Source organism: Nicotiana attenuata, chromosome 7 (assembly GCF_001879085.1).
Source record: "Nicotiana attenuata strain UT chromosome 7, NIATTr2, whole genome shotgun sequence".
Lineage (NCBI taxonomy): Eukaryota > Viridiplantae > Streptophyta > Magnoliopsida > Solanales > Solanaceae > Nicotiana > Nicotiana attenuata.
The window spans coordinates 87,136,215-87,150,813 of NC_031995.1; the positions used below are offsets into that span (position 1 = coordinate 87,136,215).

Sequence of the window (14,599 nt, forward strand, 5' to 3'; positions counted from 1 at the left end):
TATAAACCACTCTAGGGAACAATTCCCTAGAGATGATACTCTGAGGTGGTTTCTCTTCAAATGAAAGTTCAGAAGGTGTATACTTATAGACCAATGAAAGAATTCAGCCAATTAAATAGAGCAAACAATATAGACAAAGAAGGAGATAGTATTACGCGAAATAGAATTCTCGAGATTACACCAAAAAGAATCTTGATACATTAAGCCAAACTGAAGTAGATCTCGAGCATTTTACAAAAATCTCAAATAATACATATGACAAACTATTAAAAGAAGGAAAAACATAAAACAAGCACAGCCTTCTGGAAGCGTATATAAGTATTTTGGCAGAGGAAATGGAGAATAGGAGGACTAAAAGGAATTAAAAGTCATGAAAATGGCGAAAAATGACTGATTAGTTAATTAGTAGGTTGTTGGTGGGGTGAAGCATAGTTGGCAGATAGCTCGTACTTCTCGTGTGGTGGAGGTGAAGCATAAATGAGAGTTGGCTTGAAATAGTTCGTCGGTGGTGGAGTTGAATAATATGATGATGTTTTTTCATAGGTGATTGGTGGAGGTGGTGAATTATAGGTTGCTCAAAGTATTTTGGTAGAGGTGGAGGAGATTTTAAGAAGGTATAAATTCTTTGTACAAGTGGAGTTGGAGACTTATACGAAGATGGATGCTCATAGTGTTTTGATGGAAGTGGAGGTGACTTGTAGTACGAAGGTGATTTCTCATAATAAGTTGGTGGTGGTGGAGACTTGTAGTAAACTGGAGACTTATAATATTTTGTTGGTGACGGCGACCTATAGTATTTAGAGGGAGTAGGCGATTTGGAATATTTTATAAGGGATGGTGACTTGTAGAACTTTACAGGCGATGACGATTTGTAGTACTTTGCAGGCAACGATGACTTGTAATAATGCTTTAAAGGAGTTGCCGACTTGTAGTAGTCCTTTAAAGGAGCTGGAGACTTGTAGTAGTTCTTTGAAGAAGCTGATGATTTATAGTACTTTGAGGGCAATGGTGATTTATAGTAGTTCTTTGAAGGAGCTGGAGACTTGTAGTAGTTCTTTGAAGGAACTGGCGACTTATAATACTTTGCTGGCGATGGTGACTTATAGTAATTCTTTGAAGGAGATGGAGATTTATAGTAGTTCTTTGAAGGAGCTGGCGACTTATAGTAGTTTGCAGGTGATTGTCATTTGTAGTAGTTGTTTGAATGAGTAGGTGATTTGTAATAATTCTTTGGCAGAGTAGGTGATTTGTAGTAAAGTGTAGGTACATGATACTTAAGTGGATATGGTGATTTGTAATACTTCATAGAGTTGTAAGAAGGTGAGGGAGAAATAAACCCAAAAGAGTAATCAGCAACAACAGTGCTAGCTACAAAGCAAATTGCCAAAGCAGTAGCAAGTCGGGGCCATTGCCCCAAATTCCCAAAGCTTCTCATATTGATTTTGCAACTACACTTGGAAGAGGGAAAGGAGAGAAGCAAGAAGAATCTTGCATAGTTGAGTAGGGAACTCTGGTTTTTATATTGCAGTCAGACATCCTTCTTAACATTTATGTAATTGGTTCATGGTTATCCACTAAGATGATATCATCAAAGTCCACATAAAAATTAGGTCACTATTTTATGGGTTCAGGATTCTAATCTTTTTAAGTTATTGAGTTCTAAATTAGTAATTTTATAAATATTCGATGATTCTTTAAGTTAAATAGAGAATTTGAACCAAAATTACTGGGTTCGGCCGAACCCACTTCGCCCACTCTAGCTCCGCCCCTACTTGTATATAATTCATCATTTTATAATACTCAAGATATTATTTTTCTTTCTCTGAGAGAACTTTTTTTCCAATAAGTTATGCAAGAACCTACATATAATTAATAACACATGAATTAAAATAACTAAAGTAACTATAAAATAATAGTCATGCATTAAATTATTTTAATTTTTTAGATAAGCAAAACCACATATTTTAGTCAATGCATGATTCATGCATTATTAACCCTTGCTTTCGAAATTCGAACCATGGATATAATTTTGATAATAGGCCTTATGCATACAAATCCACATTAAAAAGTCCTAATGTACACTGAAGATGGAACATATAAATAGACTAAAAATTACTATTTTCCGTGCCACTCTTCTTTTCTTTTTCTCACGGAATCAAATTGCTCAGGTTCTCTTCTGTCGCTTAAATACAATTTTACGTACGTTCTTATTCACTTATTCCGATGTGATAATTGTTCAAAGCTATTATTATTATTATCTACTAATTTATGTATTAGTAAGTTTTTTGTGACTAATTACAAAAACTTTTTGTTGATTTATGCAATCATCGAAGACAAATATGCATGGTTGACATATGAGTTATAGCTGGAATTTTGTGATTCCTGAAGTTAATTTGTGTTCGTTATGATCATTCAATACAATTCTTTAGGCTTCAATGTCATAAACCTTTTTTCTAATTTATCGGAGCTAATATATATGTCTGAAAAAGAAATAAAAATAACAACATATTAAAGAACAATACCAGTGATTCTAAATCTTGAATATACCATTACTCGTACATATTAAAGAACAAAACCAGGCTTCAATGCATGTTTCATGAAGGTCAATGTTCAGTCAGTTGGCCTTCTAATCTTAGTTGCTAGTTTTCAGTAATGTGGATATAACTGCTAGTTGCTCTAGTAATAGGAGGTCATTTGTGAGTGTTTGTTCACATACCTAAACTAAGTTCCACGTGGCTCACTACCATGATTCACGGGTTTTTTTTCAAGATTCGCAGCGTGCCACCTTCATTGTTATAGTATTATGGCAACCGAAGCCCACAACTAGCTTCTTCTTGTGTGCGCCCCGCCCTGCACTATCACTTTGTCATATCCATATTTGTCCCGCTAAACCTGGGCTCTGATACCAGTTGTTGGGCTCAACCAACCCAAAAATACTTTTAACATGGTGTGATATAGTCCGCTTTAGGCCAAACCCGCAGAGATTTCCCCAAAAGACCTCACACCATTAAGAGATCCATTAAGAGATCCCTATACCTTATATGTAGTCTCCCAATCTTTTTAGCTACCAATATAGGACTTTGTTCGCACACCCAACAATTTGGTTCTGGGATAAGTTATGTAGGTATTAGTTATGCATGAATTACTATAGCTCATGGTGGAAAATTGAAGTTACAGAAGCAAATAGCTAACTGAACTTTCAAAAGCTGATAGCCAAATTGATTTTTACTTGTTCAAGTCCTCAAACAAAGTTTTCTCCTATAAATTTCCTTCAGAAACCAGTATGGAGCTCTTTGTTGATGTACACGCTACAAGAATGTGGGATCAAGTTGCTGAAATTGATGACATTAAATTCGCGCTAGAGATGCAGAGCTTAAAAGAGAACGAGTATGGAAAAGATAAAAGCAAAGGAACAAACAAAGTAGAAAAGACTAGTCTTTTCTATTTTCCAGAAAGTATAATATATACATTTACAAGAATTTCATGCCTGTGTGCAAAGCATGGAAAGAGATGTTCTCCGGAAGTCCTTTCGTTGAGCAAAATTTCATGGAATCGAAATCACAATTACTGATACAGGCAGCATCAGCAAGGCATATGAAAACAAAGCTGATTGAGATCGGAAAAGAACTTGAATTTGAGTCTTGTGATCTTGCGATATATCGATTAAGTAAGGTTCGTCCTGGCTGCGATGGATTTTTATTGATAATATTTACCAAAGGACAAGGGGGAACTACAAGTAATAAATCCAGCAACAAAGTTTTCCCTCACTATCCCTAAATGTCCTTCAGGTTGCCCACATAAAGCCTGTAGTGCAGCTCTTGGATTTGACTCTTCGATAAAACAGTATAAAGTAGTGCATGTTTATGCTGATTCTTATGGTTTCGAGATGTTAAATCTAGGCAGCGCGGATAATGAGTGGGAACGAGTTTCTGGTCCGTGGGAAGATCTAAATGATCGTCCGTTTAATCCACTTAATTTATCCTGGAAGGATCCAGTGTCAATAAATGGAAGGATTCTGCATTGGTACGTTGATTCAGGTGAATATATCGTTTCAATGCAAGTGAAAGAGGGAAGATGCAGTATAACTCATCTTCCTAAACTTGGCAATGTGATTAAAAGGAACAACTATTCCTTGGTAGAGTTACAGTGCTTCTGAAATAGAAATGGATGTCTGGATTTTGGAAGATTTTCAAGGGCAAGTTTGGTCCAAGAAACATAGTATCGTGGTAGAGTTGACGAATTATATCTGTCCAAACAAAACAGCAAGACAGAATGAGAGAACAATGCCAAATCTTGGGAAACTTGTTGCTGTTGCTGGAGCGAGGAATGGTGAAGTATTGATTTTTAAGCATAAGAACTCGAGTGCATTATACATATATGATACAAAGAGTAGGGTGATGAAGAAGATCGGTATTAATATGAAGAACATAGAATCTTTTGTACTGCACAAGGACAGCCTATTTAGTATGAGGAGGATCTCATAGTGTCATGATTTAATTTAGTAGTATGTTGTTTAACTTAGGTTGGAGAAGGAAGACTTGGTGTTTTATTTTTGAATTGTATGTTAGTAATAATTGGTAATCTGTCTAGTCTAAATATTGACTTTTCCTTGGTTATATTTATGCATGTTTCTTCTACCATTGAGAATCACTGAAAAGTTCTTGCATAAATGTTGGTGCTTTCATTGTTACAAAGGTTGTTAAAGTCGAGGGAAATGCATATAGCGAAGATATCAGAGAGAAATATATTCTGTCCTGCATTTTGTTTGAAAACAGAGTTGGAAGAGAAGGGATGTAATGGAAAAGGTCTTACCAGGTTAAGTCATCACTCATCATATATATATATATGGGTTTTGCTAACCTACTACATAGTTATAATAGGTTAGCATTGTGTACATATTTGACTTCACTTAAATGCCCTTAATAGGGGTTCAACTAAGCATTATTGACAAGGGCTTTTTTGTCGTCTTACCCAAAATGCAAATCAAATTTTCTTTCACCTATTCCTTTCTTATCTACCGTCAATGGCAACACTATCCGCAGCTCACAAAAATAAAAGGTAAATATATTCAAGACCAATCTCTTTTCTCCAAAACAATTTATACATCTGAGTTAAACAATTTTCCTTCCATCGTTTTCTTTTTCTCTTTCAGTGGCTACTGCATAACTTTCAGTATGATATCAAGTTGCAGAGCTTCAATGTATTTCGATGGCTATTTTCTAGCGCCTCTTCTTCTCTTTCAATGGTAACACTCACTCTCACTCTCTCTCTCTCTCTCTCTCTCTCTCTTACTTCTACCACTTATTTTGCATAGTATGATACCAAGTTGTAGAACTTCATATTGGAGACTCATTACCCATTATTTCCATTATTATTGTGTAAGTTCCAGTGATGCACTAAAAATTCAAGAGAAGATAAAGAGAATAAATTTCATACCCTAGTTAGTGCTGCCAACCATCGGAATTTTAGTGCCTATCGACCTATCGGAATTTTGGAATAGGTGAATATAACAGTTGAACCAGAGTCCAGAGATACACTTGAAAAATACAAATATTTATAGAAAATTAAATGAAGATAACCCCAAATAATCACATTACAAAAGCATCGAGTTGCCACTCCTTCACCGATCGGAAGAGGAAGCCAAAGTAAGAGAATGCCAGAATAAAAAAGAGGGAGAAGAATGTAGGTTTAAGTTTTCACTAGAATGACAAAAACACCCTTATCATTAATGTATTGTTGAACCCCTATCAAGGGCATTTAAGTGAAGTCAAATATGTACACAATGCTAACCTACTACAACTATGTAGTAGATTAGCAAAACCATATATATATATATATATATATATATATATATATATATATAGGCAAAATACATAAGTAGCCACCTGAATAACATTTTTCAGATCCGAGAATGGAAGAGATGAAAACTGAAATTGCAACTCCTGCAATAGATGAGAAGCCCTCCCCAAACCGGCGATATTAACCTGCTAACCCCAAGAAGCTCCTGAATCTCGGTCGCCATGGTGAGACGAGGCCTACTCTGAACTGCCTCGATCTTCTTGGGATCAACCTTAATATCCTTGCCTAATACAACATGCCCCAAGAATGCCACAAAATCCAACCAGAACTCACACTTGGAGAACTTAGCATATAGCTTATGTTCCCGCAAGTCTGAAGCACCACTCTCAAATGCTGCTTAGGTCTCCAAGCACCTGTTAAGAACCTCAGTCTGCTCATCGGATTAGGGATGATAAGCAGTGGATGTGCTCAAGGTAACTCCATGAGCAGAGAAAAGTTCTTGCCAAACCTTGCTAACAAACACTGGATCCCTATCACTCACTATGTTCTCAGGCATACCATGTAATTTGTATACATTATCTAGGAATAGTTGAGCTATGTCTGCAGCTGTGTATGGGTGAGAAACTCCCACAAAGTGGGCATACTTAGTCAATTTATCCACCACCACCCAAATTACTGATTTGCCTTTGGATTTAGGCAATCCTTCCACAAAATCCATGCTAATACTTGACCATGCAGTACTAGGAATTGCCAAGGGTTGGAGCAGACCAGGATAATGAGAACTATCATATTTGCTCTTTTGACATACAACACACTCCTTGACATATGTAGTGATATCCTCCTTCATTGTTTTCCAATAAAATAGTGATGCCAGTTTCCTGTATGTATTATTGATACCAGAGTGGCCTCCTATAGGAAGATCATGCCATTGTTGAGTCAGATCCTTCCTAAGTTCTGCATCATTTCCCACAACTAGCCTCCCATTCTTCCTCAACTGTTGATTATCATAAGAATAGCCACGGTTTTCCTCCTCCTAGCTCTGTATCTTTTTTATCAAGTCCTGCAACTCTAGATCATTCTGCCAACTTTCCATGATCCTTTGGAACAAGACTGACCCAGAGTTGTTGATATGCAATGCAACTAATTCTACTTCAGGCAATCTAGACAATGAATCTGCAGCCTTGTTCTCCCTACCTTTCTTGTATTCTATAGTGAAGTCGAATTGCATGACTTCGGCTATCCACTTCATTTGAGTACCAGTGTGAAGCTTCTGCTCCAAGAGAAACTTAAGTGCCTTTTGGTCAGTCCTTACTATGAAGTGTCTTCCTCTCAGGTACTGTGACCATTTAGTGATAGCCAACACTAATGCCAGGAGTTCCTTGTCATAGACTGACAGAGTTTGATACCTATGAGAGACTCCTTTACTGATGTAGGTAATAGGATGTCCCTTCTGCATCAAGACTACCCCTATCCCAATGTCACATGCATCAGTTTCCACTATGAACTGCTGAGAACTATCAGGTAGAGCCAATACAGGAGCAGTGACTAAAGCTGTTTTTAGAGCTTCAAAAGTTGTGGTAGCCTTATCATTCCAATGAAAGTTGTCCTTCTTCAGCAGATCAGTGAGTGGCTTGCTAATCACTCCATACCTTTGTATGAACCTTCTGTAGTATCCAGCTAGTCCCAAGAACCCCCTTAGCTGCTTAATAGTAGCTGGAACAGGCCAATCTTGAACAGCAACAATCTTTCTGGGATTAGTAGCAACCCCATCAGCAGAGATAAAGTGGCCAAGGCATTCAATCATGTTGCTCCCAAATGAGCACTTGGCTTCCCTTGCAAACAGGTTGTGCTTCACCAATAACTCAAAGGTCAGCTTAAGGTGTACCGGGTGATCTTTCATGCTTTTGCTGAAAACTAGGATGTCATCAAAAAATACTAATAGCCTGTTTGGCCAAAAGTGCTTTTTTTTGGCCAAAAGCACTTTTGGCCAAAAATTGAGGTGTTTGGCCAAGTTTTTGAAAGGAAAAAAGTGCTTTTGAGGAGAAGCAGAAGCAGTTTTGGAGAAGCAGAAAAAAGTAGCTTCTCTCCAAAAGCACTTTTTTGAGAAAAATACACTTAGAAGCAGTTTTTTAAAGCTTGGACAAACACTAATTGCTGCTCAGAAGTGCTTTTCAAACTAATTAGCCAAACACAAACTGCTTCTCACCAAAAGTACTTTTGAGAAAAGCACTTTTGAAAAAAAACACTTCTCAAAATAAGCTGATTTTTGCAGCTTGGCCAAACGGGCTTTAAGATGAACTTCCTTAAGTATTCCTTGAAGATGTGGTTCATAAGACCTTGGAAACAAGAAGGAGCATTAGTGAGCCCAAATGGCATCACTAGATATTCATAGTGGCCTGAATGAGTCCTAAATGTTGTCTTGGCTATATCAGTAGGATCCATTCTTATTTGATGGTATCCGGACCTGAGGTCAATTTTTGTAAACACCTTAGAACCACCAAGCTCATCCAACAACTCCTCAATGATTAGGATAGGGAACTTATCTTTGATAACTTCAAATTTGACAAACAAATTACAGAAGTTCAATTAGCTATCTGCTTCAATAACTTCAAATTTTCAGCCATGAGCTATATTAATTTGCATATAGAATTTTACAAATCAACTAGCGAATGCACATCAAAAATCTACCTTTAGTTCCAGGAGAATCTGTCGGAAATCGGAGGATCCTATAATGTTTAATTACTACTAAAGCAACTAGCAGGTATATCCCCACATTAATTGATCGCCATGAAACATGAAACAACTATCACAGAGAAGTAGTGACTGAACATCGATCCCAATGAACACATGCATCAAGTAACAGAAAGAAGTACTTGCAATGGAAGATACAGGATTTTCGAATTCAAAAAAAGTGCAAACACGCAAAGAATCCGAGAGGATTCAACATCTAATACATATACAAAAAAAAATTGACTTCATATTTAAAGTGTAATTTTCCGACGCAGAGTACTTGATCTATAATCAATATAAGAACGGATATAAATTGTAGTAAGAACAGAGAGGCAGCTGTGAGCACGTGATTTTTGTCTCGCGTGAATTACTCCTACAGAATTCTTAGATTTAGGATTTTTCTTTTAATTATTTGATTTTTAGGAATTAATTGCATAATTTTCATGTTTGCTTGCATTTTTGTTTGCATTTTAGTTTATATAATACATAAAAATTACAAAATACATGTGCATTTGTTTTTAGGATTTAATTTTGCATTTTAAGAATTATGTGTAATTAAGTTGTTCTATAAGAAAAGAAAATCACAAAAAAAATAGTCATTTTGCACCCTTTAGTTTTAATCTTCGATTTTTCGAATTATTTTTTTAATTAGGATTAGTTGGTATTTTTAATGAGTTAATTTGGTTTTTAATTCAATTTAGCATTTTTAATTTTAATTTTTTTTCAGAAAAAAAAAGAGAGAGAAAAGAGAAAGGAAAAGGAAATTAAAGGTTTTTATTAAAAATCCCAAATTGTTGGGCCAGTCTTTGAATCAATCACCAGCCCAGTCAAATTACCCGTCCAAAAAACCCACGTCCAATACCCGATCCACCCCCATCCAATTCAAACGAGCTCTCCGTTTGATCTCAACCGTCAAGGTTAGGAGATCTAACGGATGAGAAGCTAGGGTGTCGTTGATATATAATTGTCCTAACGACCCCCCCCCCTACCCCCTTTGCCTCTCTTCTCTACCAAACCCTAAAGACAGATACCTCCGCCCTGAGCCGCCGTCTGCCACCGCCGAAAATCGCCTACGGCGGTGGCCGGCGTCCAATCCTAACCAAATTTACACCACAACACCCTTGTCACCCCCTCATAACGGATCTGGAATCCATTCCCTTCGAATCTTCATGGTACTCCTCGAATAGCCATTTGAAGCCAAGAACCCTAGCGCCGCCACAGTTTCTCCGGTGGCGGCGCCGACCCTTTTTCCCACCAAACTAACACCAAGGAGTCTCCAAACCCTCCCCGTTCCGAATCTGTTCTCCTTTCCTTTCGAATCGCCCTGAAATCATTCGAATCTAAGGCAAGCCCTAAATTCCAAAAGTATGAATCAGCGGAATAGTGAAGTTTAGAGCTCGGAATTGAGTTCAACTATGTGTTCTCATCTGAGAACACATGATTGAGTTTGATTCCGGCCTCAAGTCCATGAGTTTGTCGAGGATCTGTCGCAAAAGAGAATACCCCCTAGTGTTGAAGAGGTATGTTTAGTCTTCTTTGTTTTTCTATTACTGTTTTCTTTAATTTTTGTTCTGTTTTCTTCTTCTTTCTTTTTTTTGTTCCTTCCTTCAAAAAAGCCCTTTTGTATGTGATCATCTTAGGCAGTCCCTTTAGTTAGGTGTTCGTACTTGTTTACGTGTTCCAGCTTTTGCATAGTTAGGTTTTCATACTTGTTTGATTTTGCATTTTTTCTTTAATCAGTTCATTGCTTTAATAATTCTGATTTGCTAGCTTGACCAACCTAGGAGATAAATGCTTTCCTAATCCTGCTAGATTTTGAATTTTATTTGGGCTAATAGTTTGTTTGAACCTTGGTTATTTCTGGTAAACATTTAAGAAGAGCAGGCCAAGCCATGAATTTGGACTATTAGGTCTCTTTGACCCATGTCTTTTGGCCCGGATCCCTGTTTGGTAGACTAGAGGTAAATACAGGGGTCATTAGGGGTAGTATAGGCAACACACTTAGGGAATCTTAGTGTAACTGCCTAGGAAGCTTCTAGTGGGGGGTTCTTTTTGAATTTCAGACTTTTGATAGTATAACTTGAGTAACAAGTCAGAATTTTAGGGAGTCTTAAGCTAAAACAAGAAATTAAAAAAGGAACTAAGGGGTAAACTAAAATCAGCAGGGCTGCCCTAATTGCTTGCCTATAAAGGCATGGCATTCTTGCCTGGCAAGAGATCAGATTTTAAGAGCTAAAAAGTAGAGAAATATAGGCAGCTGAAAACTTCAAAATATTCACTGTTCTATTAAAGAAAATCCCTGAAATTCCTGAGATATTCATTCTGAAATAATTCATGAGCAACTGAAGGTTTAAAATGAGTTGAATCTGCTTGGTATTCAAGTGTTTAGGTCATTTTTGGGTTGATTTTTAATTGCTGGACTTTATTGAATACTGTTGCTGGTTCGAAATTGCTTCAAAGTTGATCATTCCTTGTTTATTCTTGGGCTAATACCTGTGCTGTGTTGCTGCTGCTTTGCATTGAGCTGAACCCACTGATTCTTAGCTTTTCTTTATCTCTATTCTTTTCCAGGTATTCATCTCACCTTCAATGTATGAAAATGGATGAAAGTGAAGATCAGTTCATTTGAATAGAGATTTATACAGAAGTAGTTGTTATTCAATGTTTCTGCACCTTTAAAGTTATTTAGATTAGCTTGATCTTCTTATACTTCTTTATACTTGTTCTGAATATGGACTGTTGTGGTGGTATTATTTTAGGTGTTCAAGCACTGCTTGGAAATTGTATATGTCCATGAGATTGGAACACTAGTCTATCTGACAATCAGTGTATAGTCCAGCTTCTAGACACATATTGTTGAAAGGAGTATGTCTAAAGTTAAGTGGTCCATGTGATCATGTAGATAAGTGTTTCAGTGGTTTATTTTTTCAGTTTTAATATGTTAACAAGCACCTTGAGAATGTGTTAAATCAGGATTAGAATATAATTTAATTGTTCTGTTTTGGAAACGAAGGTTCAGAAAAAATGAATGTGTTTCATTTAGTCTCCACAGCATCTCATTAATTAGTTCATCGGCATGTGTTTGGCTTGAATAAGAACGTGAGTCTGGACCTCTTATTTGGACCTAAGTACTTTTGCAAAGTTGTTAAGTTTAATTAGAATTTGGTTTGTACATCACATGGACAATGGGATGAATTTTGAGTCAATCATTTCAGTAACATGCTAGTTTGGTATTGCCTAATTTCCACCTGGGTTCTTGAGTGCTAAAAAAACTGTGAATCGAACTGATTTTAAAAATCAAAAACTGGAAAGTTCAGTGGTCTGCTTTGCACTCGTTTTCTCAAGGGCTTGTGTCAATATTTTTGATTTCATATACTATGCGTGTGAATGGTGATCCGAACTTGAGTTGATTCAGATTTAGCTCTTAACGGTTTGGGCCATCCCATGGGCTTTGGACCACGAATCCATGTGAGTGGAAACGGATTGGTCTTATTAGCCACAACAGGCTGTTGGGCCTCATGTCTAGCCCAATTTGATTTTCAACTGTTGGCCCTTTCTTAAAATTAATTGTCTCTTTATTTGCTCATATGATTAATAGCCCTTTAATTAATTAATTAGAACTTTAGTTATGGCTAGTGTTAATTATTTAAGTCCCTTAGTTAGAATAGAAATTGAACCATAATAGACAATAATAGTTCATGACTCTCTGAATTTTAGTTAGGACATCCTTTAAAATAAAGTTGAGGTGCGCCATGACAAACAAAAATGATAATTGCGTGGCCCTCGTTTTAATTAGCTTTAACACAACCTTAGAATTCGAGGTGTGCCATTTAGCAAATTCCATAGCCCTCGCAAAGCGCAAATGCGTAATTGCTTTAGGCGCGTATTTTAATAATCTACTTTCCTAAACTCGAGTGCACATTTATGTGACCCAAATCCAAATCTCAACGATGTTAAAATATTTCAAAAACCACAGGTGCATTTATGTGACGTGGTTCGAGACGTGTTTTAATAACGTTGCAATTTTTTCTAAAAAATGAATAATAGCAGTTAAAACTAAAATTTGCACATAGGTACATAATTGTTTAAAATCAGATAATTAGGCCAATTATAATAGTTTAAGCGACCGTGCTAGAACCACGGAATCCGGGAGTGCCTAACACCTTCCCTCGGGTTAACAGAATTCCTTATTCAGAATTTCTGGTTCGCAGACTTCACATGGAAAGTCGAAATTTTCCTCGATTTGGGATTCAAAATGTCACGACCCAAACCCCGGTCGTGATGGCGCCCAACACATTGCTAGGCAAGCCCGACTATTTATACAACCTTAGCCAATTAATCTCAATAGATAAATAAATATTCACTACTAAAAATACCAATTTAATGCGGAATTTCTGAAATAATCTCTAACATTCGAAAACCCAAAAATAAAATACTAAAAGTACTAATCAGCGCACAGAATCTAGTGTCACGAACATGAGCCTCTAATACGGAATATTCAGCTAACACAAGTCTTTCTAAAGAAAAATACGAATAAAAGGATAAAGTAGATGGGAGAGATCAAGGCTGCGAACGCCATGCAACTACCTCGATACTCCCGGATAATGCTGCTCAGCTAAACAAGTCCTCACTCACCCTGTGGTGTACCTGAATCTGCACACAAGGTGCAGGGAGTATTGTGAGTACTTCCAACTCAGAAAGTAATAAATATAAATAAAGTCTGAGGATAAGAAATCCTAAATAAACACAAAGTAAAGCTAAAAATACGATAAATAGCGAATACAATTATAATAAACACCACAACAGATGAAGGATAAATGACAATTAAATATGCAATGCAACACGTAAACCGGTACCTCTAGTACCCCGCTGCGGCGTGCAGCCCGCTCCATTTATTTAACGTTGACGGCGCTCACTGGGGGTGTGCAGACTCCGGGAGGGGCCCCTTACGGCCCAAGCGCAATAATAAGCCATCTCGTGGAATCAAACAAGCCCTTGGCCTCATATCAATATCAATGTCATACCACTGCGGCATGCAGTCCGATCCCATACTCAGTCCAAAATCACATAAGCCTTTCGGCACAATAATATAAAAATATTCAGCCTAAACTTCATTTAAAATATTATTTTAGTTTCTACTTTTAGAAAAATGGCTGAGTTTACAAAAACAGTGTTAAATACCAGGACTGAGTTCAATATCTAGAAATAAGGTAAGAAACCAGTAAAAATAATCCCTGAAGGATTTAAGTAGTTGGCACGAAGCCCAATTATGACAATTAATCCATTTTTATAAGGATATCACAAAACTACAATCAATTAGGTAGTAATTTCATTAAGCGAGACGGACCGAGTCACAATTCCCGACGGTGCTCTACCCCACGCCCGTTATCCGGCGTGCAAGTCACCTCACATAGCACTACGTTGTGCAAATTCGGGGTTTCAAACCCTCAACACCGCATTTACATTTATTACTAACCTCAAGCTGGCCAAAGTCCTAGCTTGCTATGCCCTTGCCTTTCGAATTCACCTCTTCGTGCGTCGAATCTGACCAAAACCACAACGAATACGTCACAATATGCTAAGGGAATATAACCCAATCGAAAAGACTCGAAAAATATCAAAAATCACGAAGTTGGCAAAACCCGAGCCCCGGGCCCACTTCTCGAAAAGTTATAAAATTCACATCACCGGATTCCTTATCTCGCCACGAGTCTATACATATAAAGAACACCAAAATCGGAGTCCAAATGACCCCTCAAATTTCCATTCTTGTTCTCTTAGGTTTCAAGCCCTAAACCACCATTTTTGACCTTAATTCCTTGAGTTTTCAGTGTAATTTCATGTATTTGCATGATAAAATTGTCTTCTAAGTCCAAGAATGCTTACCTGATCGAAGTCCTTGAATTTCCTCTTCAAAATCGCTCAAGAACACCCCAAGTCCGAAGTTAAAAATATGTTTTCTGTAAAATTTCGCGAAGGGAATTAAAACCCTTTCTGACCAGTTATTTCCGCGTCTGCGGTTACATAGCCGCATCTGCGACTTCCGCTTTTGCGATGGGGAGCCGCTTCT

The 14,599-nt window shown here is 37.2% G+C and overlaps 1 long non-coding RNA gene and 1 pseudogene across 1 annotated transcript; one reads left to right on the top strand and one right to left on the bottom strand.

Moving 5' to 3' along the window:
- On the bottom strand, positions 395 to 1,435 carry LOC109230223 (annotated as a pseudogene).
- LOC109230570 lies at positions 4,960 to 11,412 on the top strand. The gene is made up of 3 exons (XR_002068677.1): positions 4,960 to 5,058; positions 5,153 to 5,245; positions 11,101 to 11,412. It is a non-coding gene; the product is annotated as an uncharacterized LOC109230570 (long non-coding RNA).